The sequence below is a fragment of the Phyllostomus hastatus genome, unplaced genomic scaffold (assembly GCF_019186645.2).
Source record: "Phyllostomus hastatus isolate PE091 unplaced genomic scaffold, TTU_PhHast_1.1 phas_contig_159, whole genome shotgun sequence".
Classification (NCBI taxonomy): Eukaryota; Metazoa; Chordata; class Mammalia; order Chiroptera; family Phyllostomidae; genus Phyllostomus; species Phyllostomus hastatus.
The window spans coordinates 9,659,778-9,666,757 of NW_025333640.1; positions in this window are offsets into that span (position 1 = coordinate 9,659,778).

The window sequence follows — 6,980 nt, forward strand, 5'->3', positions numbered from 1 at the left end:
TATTTAAATATATAGAAAATATTAAATTGTATGCCCCTGGAAATGCTGAGATTCTCATGAGTTTAAGCTTAGAATAAACTGTGAAATAAAACTCAGTAGAACTTAATTATAATAAGTCATCTCTTTATGTGCTAATATGCACAATAAATTTTGCTTAAAGGTAATTTAATCAAGTTAGTACTGGTATTAGTGAATTATACCTATTTTTTGAGAAAACTGAAATGCTTTTGGAAGAAATGTTTTTAATTTATTGAAGCTACAGGAAAAGTCAGCACTTTTCCTGGAATGTCTTAACATGACCATATCCATAAAACATGTGCTTTTTCTACAAATAAGAGATAAGTTATTGAAGATATTTTCAGAAATATTCATTGTCTTAGCCATGTTCATTGTCTTATCCTGTACTTGACTACTGAGTAGCTTGAAGGGAATTCCCACTTGCTTATAATTCAATGCAGCAAAGCTGTTCATCACAGAACAGTCACCTAACATTATAACAGAATTGGTGTAGGTCCAACGAAAGGAGTCAGGACAGTATATAGTTTGTGAGCATCCAGACTCCATGTGCTGTGTCCTCATGTTGAACATGTGGTGCTGTTTGACATTATTCACCAAGTCAAAACCGACATGACACTCACTGAACACAGTGCTGACTTCCATGGGAGCTGGGCATGCCCTCAGCAGGGACGCGCTGCAACAGGGACAGACAGGTTCCAAACAGAATCAGTCATAGAGGGAATGGGTCTGAAGTACACAATATTTCTTGTAAAACTCAAAAATAAAATCAATTGAAAAAGTATCTCTTACTGAACTTTGAAAATAAGTTAGTAAAATAATGCCCCCAGTCAAAAAATAGTAAAAAGTACCTGTTTCTAATTCATTTTTTCCCTTTTGCAGGTGTATGTTTTGAAGCTAGGAAAATGAAATGAACTATATTAAATATAACTTTGATGTCTCTGCCTTAAATTGACTTTATAAAAGAACAAACGAGGCAATGAAAGACATTTGTGAGAAGACCTCCTCCTAATAAAATAGTCATTTTAGGGTCCCTCTCCCCTCCATTTCTGAGAGAGAAGCTTGGAGTCTCATTTACATTGCCATGCCTGTCAATTCGTTTCCAATCAGTCTGTCATCAGTTGTGTGCAGTGGGCAGGAATGTCTGCCATTCTGAGGCTTCTGAATTCTCTGGTTTTAGCTGGTGTTCAGACAGTGGGAATAGTAATGGCCAAGTATTGAATTAGAGCTAAAAACCGTACACTTTCACTGTCTGAACAGCTAAACCTCAATGGCATCAGTCTGTTTACTGTAATGTCCACTTATTGATTGTTATCACATAGATGAATATTAAAAGGATGCACTGAATTTGTTCAAAAGATAAAAGCAGTTAATAAAATGATAGCAAGACAAATAAAAAAAACATCCAAATATAGTTAATGATTTTAGACTTGACATTCAACTCAACAATTTGGAAAACATTGTTATACATAATATTTGGCATGAAGTTTAGGATAACACCTTGATTCAAGTTCAAGTAATACTACCCATGAACAATGTAGCAGTTATTTAATATCCCTAGTGCCCTGTTTTTACTGGAAAAGGAGGATAAAGGTCTATCTCACAGAATCATTATGAGAATCAAATGAGATATTTCAATTGTTTATTGAGATTAGGTACAGGTGTGAAAACATTTCGTATATCGTAAAGTAATAAACACATAATTATAAGTATATTTTATTTTTATTTGTGCTTAACATGCACAGAATTAGAGTAATCATAATTCTTAATTCACAACACACATTCATTATTAGTACAGGCTTATGTCATCTTTATTTAGTTGATTAATTAGTTAGTATGCTTGTTTTTATTTATTTTTAAATTTTTTAAAATTATCATTCAGTTACAGTTGTCCCCATTTTTCTCCCATTAATCTCCCCTGCCCTACCCAACCCCACCTCCCACATTCAATCCCCTCCCTCATTGTCTTTGTCCATGGGTCCTTCACACATGTTCCTTGACTTGACCCTTCCCCTTTTTTTCCCCATTATCCTCCTACCCCAACACCTCTGGTCACCGTCAGTTTGTTTTTTATTTTCATGTCTCTGGTTCTATTTTGCTCATTGTTTGTTTTGTTGATTAGGTTCCACTTATAGATGAGATCGTATGGTATTTGTCTTTCACAGCCTTATTTCACTTAGCAGAATACTCTTTATCTAGTTAGCATGTTTAATAATGTGATAAGCATTTATGAAATCATCATTCAAAACATAAGCTAGCACCCTGATAACAATTCACATCTAGCCATATAGTCCCCTTTCTCACCTCCTGTCTCCCCACTGAAGCCCATGTTCATCATTCCCTTCTTTGGTGTACACCTTTTTATCTTTAATAATAATATACTTAAATGTTCTTATGGTTTTTATATAAATAGTTATCTACAAACAATGGCAGTTTTATTTCTGCTTATGCCTCTAATTTTTTTCTTGTCTTATTGCACTAACAGCTAGAGAAAAATGTTGAAAACCTAAAAATTGATTAACTAAATATCTATGGTAAGAGACTAGCAAGTAAAAAAACAAAATAAACCCATGAGAAGAAGACAATTAAAATACATTCATGGTAAGACCACATCTCCTACCCAATGACTACATTTTAAAGATTACATCTGACTTAGAAAATTTAAGCCATCCAGAAAGAACCTACACAGACTCCCACTACCACATCTACCTTCCTGAATTAGCCTGCTGGGGCTGCCATAATGCAGTACCACAGGCTGGGTGGCTTAAATAACAGAAACTTATTTTTCTCAGGTCTTTAGGCTGGAAATCCATCACATCTTCGCTTGTTGGCCAAGATCAAATATAGGCTAGTCATACAAGATCAAGGCTTCTTGTGAAGCCTCCCTTCTTGGCTTATAGATGGCTACATTGTCAGTGTGTCTTCCCATGGTTTTTTCTCCGTGTATTTGCATTCCCTGTATTTCTTTTCTCCTTTTCTCATAAGGATACATCAGTCATATATTATTAAGGCCCTACCCTTACAACCTCATTTTAGTTTAATCATCTCTTTAAAGATCATATCTTCAAATAGTCACATTCCGAGGAACTGGGGTTAGGGCTTCAACATAATGTGTTTGGGAGGCACAGTTCAGGCTATGATGCCATCTGTACCCCAAATAATAGTTTTCTGCCCCTTCCACAGAGTAGATTCAGCCCCACATCAAGGCACACAGCTTGGTTGAATTTTGGCTTCTCCTCTCCCCTGAGGCAGACAACCTTGCATAGAGCACAACTTGCACATTTGTAGGTCATGGCCCAATCTGTGCCCAAATAATCTACTTCCCACCAGTTACTATAGATGGATAATTCATACTCATGTGTAAAGGGGATTCATCTCCTTATGCACTTGATCCTTATTCTTTTGCCTCTTCAAAGCCACACTAGCAATGCTCACCTCTCTATGCTACATCATCAATTTTTTCTCTCTAGCTGATTATTCCCTTTAATACATGAACATGTCATTTATCCCATCCTTAACTCCACTTTTAATCCCATCTTTTGACTCTACTTCCCCTTCCACTATTACTGTCATTTCTCCTCGCATTCTCTTATTCCACCTCTGACAGACTTGCTCTCTCTTCTGTGAAAAACCTTTCCCATCAAAGTCACCAAAGACCTCTGTGTTGGTAAATCTAAAGATCAATCCTTCATCTTCATGTTAGTTGACCCATCAGCAACATCTGACACAATTCAAATTGATGCTGATATATCATTTTTTAAACTCAGCTTCTGGAACAGCATATTCTTGGCTTTCCTTCCACCTCACTGGTCATTCCATTTCAGGCTCTTTTTCTAGTTCTTCCTCTGCTCCCTGACCTCCTATCACTGACATCATCTGAGTTCAGTCCTTGAACCTTTTCTCTTTTCTGTCTAGATACACTTTCTTAGTGAGCTGAACCATGCAGCCTCAAATACCATCTACACCACAATGAATGCTAATTTGTTTTCTCTCTCCTGAACTCTAATGTCAATGTTCAAACTCTGTTCAACCTTTTCTCATGGATGTTGTGGCGGGCAGAATTTTAAAGTGACCCCACACGATTCCTGGCCCCTAGTGTACATGCCCTGTGAAATACCTGGGACTGAATATGACGGATCTCCCTCCTGTGGTTATGTTATGTTATATGGTGCAGTTAACTTTTATAAGGGAGACATCCAGGTGGGCCTGACCTAATTGCAAGAGCCCTTTAAAAGCTGGGTGTTTTCTCCATTTCCTCTCAGAAAAAAAGTCAGACAGTAGAAGCAGGACACACAGTCAACATGAAGGAAATTTTTGCATTGCTGAACATGGAAAAAGCCGTGGAGCAAACATCTCCTAGTGGCTTCTAGTTGCTGAGAATGGCCCCCACCTGACAGCCACCAAAGAAACAGGAATCTCAGTCCTACAACCACAAGAAACTGAATTCTGCTAACAACTTAAATGAGCCTAGAAGTGTACTGTTCCCCACAGCCTGCAGGCAAGAGCTCCTCCTGAGCGGTACCTTGATTTCAGCCTTGTGAAACCCTGAACAGAGAATCCAGTCACTCACAGCCTGACTTCTGGCCTACAGAACTGTGAACTAAATAAATGGGTGTTATTTTAAGCCACTACACTTCTGGTAATTTGTTACACAAGGAAAAAAAACCACCAACCAATACAGATGTGTAATAGACACCTTGAGCTCAACATTTCCAAAACTGAACTCTTGATCTTCTTTCCACATGGATTCACCTCATTCCTCCCCATTTCCATTGTCAGCACCTCCTTCTTTCCAGTTGTATTAATCCTTTCCTCTCTCCCTCTCTCACAACCACATCTCAGCTGCCAGAAAATCCTGCTGGCTCTGCTTTCAAAATGTAGCCAACTCTCAGTACTTGTTACCACCTCCTGTGCTCCACTTTTGCCCAAAACACCACCATCCTCCCTCACTTTGATGACTGCAATCGGTTTATAATTGGACTTCCCTGCTGTTACCTTACTCCTATGTCTACTATCAACACAGTGGCTGAAGGAGGCTTTGTAAAACTACAAGTCAGCTCATGGAACCTCCCTTATTCAAAACGCTGCAACGAGTCCTCATTTTACTAAGAGTGAGTACTTGCGACATGGAAGAGAGAAACAGGCCTGATACTGTCCTCCAACAGCTTCCAGCCCTGTTACTAGTACTCTGAGGAGGGAAGAAACAAGGCAAGAGGTATTTGAACAGTGATTCAGAGTATAACTCTACAACCACAGTTGTTTTTTTCTCAGACAAATTTATGAACAAAACTCATTGAAAGAAAAGCTGCTCATTATTCCAACCCTCTCGAATTTTCTGACAACAGTAAGAGGCTTAGGTATTCTCTGCTTTGAAATCTTCCTTTGGAAACTATTGCGATTTTTTTTTAATTGGAATTAGTTTTCAAACCCTCTCCTGCCTCTCAGCCCCAGGGACGCTGGCAGGTCAAGCTGGCCGCTGGGACACGATTTCTCATCTGAATTGGGAGTCAGTGAGGCCAGCCCGACCCAGCCCATGGGGCCACTGGAAGAATTAACTTAGATTCTTGCATTGGGGGAAAATTTTGTAACTGAAGACCTTTGTACACAAGTGTATCCTTATTATTAACCAAACTATTTAGCAGCCTCCCTGGTGACGGAGTGGCCTCTCAGCACCTCATCACTCCTCCCGCAGCCAGTGAACTTCCCTATAAAATTACAAAGATTTCCAGACCTGCAGGTGACCCTTAGGCGTGGGTGCTCATTGCTTACCCTGTGACCAAGTAATGAAGAGCAAGTTATGGCTCATAAATTTTCAGAGCTGTCTTAGTCCTGCAAAATTTGAAACTAAGGCAGAAGGGGGAATTGGGGCTGTTTGGTAAATACAGCCATTCCTTCCTCTTACACAGGAATCCAAGCATTCAAATGTCAGCTATGATTACCAACAGACTTCAGTTTCTGCCTCCCCTCATTTCCACATCCCCAGCCTTGTTGAGAAAAAAGAAAATCACAAAGCCACTCCAAGAAAGAGCGGAACAATTGTTACAAGAATACACGGCATTGTAAGAATGTGTTGTCCGTGCCTGCGTAACTCTGGTATGCATGCTCGGTTGTGAGATTATTTCTGGCCTGTGGTGCTCCCCATGACACTGCTGTCACATGCAGTGTGGAGAAAACACAGCCATCAGGAGGGAAGTCACCTACTGAGTTGCCAAGGATGGGGAATCTTAGAAGGCAGGGCTACTATCATAGTTTCTAGGCAGCACACACTTTATTCTGACAGATCACACCATTCCCCACCATACTTGAATTCAGAACAGAGCAAATTTTTATTCATCTTTTCACGGGCTTGTATTTCTTTTGCCTCACCCACTTCTGAGCTTCGCCCACAGTAGGTGCTTTGTATAGACTTGCTATGTGGGATATCTTCTGTTTCCCCCAAGATCTATGCTCTACCTTCTAGACATCCCTGTCTGCACTGGGAGGCCGACCTGTGTGGAACTCATCACCCTCTGACTTCCAAATGGGTGCAGCCCAGGGGAGTTCCACCAGGAGACAAGGAAAAGGAAAGTGAGACCTGAAAATGTATCCCCTGACTCTCGAATTTAAGGCTACCTCAGTCTCCTGTGTCCCTCAGCTGAGGTCACTTCCTTTCCCAAGGCAGCACTGAATCCTTCTCTCCTACTTCCTCCTCGCAGGTTTTGGCAGCCGTACCTCCCACCTTGTCCCTTTGGGTCTAGAGATTGTGACAGCCCAAGGAGTACTTCTCTATCCTTTGTTATTTCCCTGCCTCGCTGCCGCAGCTTTATAAAACTCATTAAACCCAAGTTCTTTATTTTGCAGGTGACATTTGATTCTTGCTGGGCCCCTGACTGATAACACTTGCTGAATTAAATGAGCATTACCTAAATATTTCTTTTCTTTACTTAACAGACACATACTATAAAAGAGCAATTTGGTAGAGAATT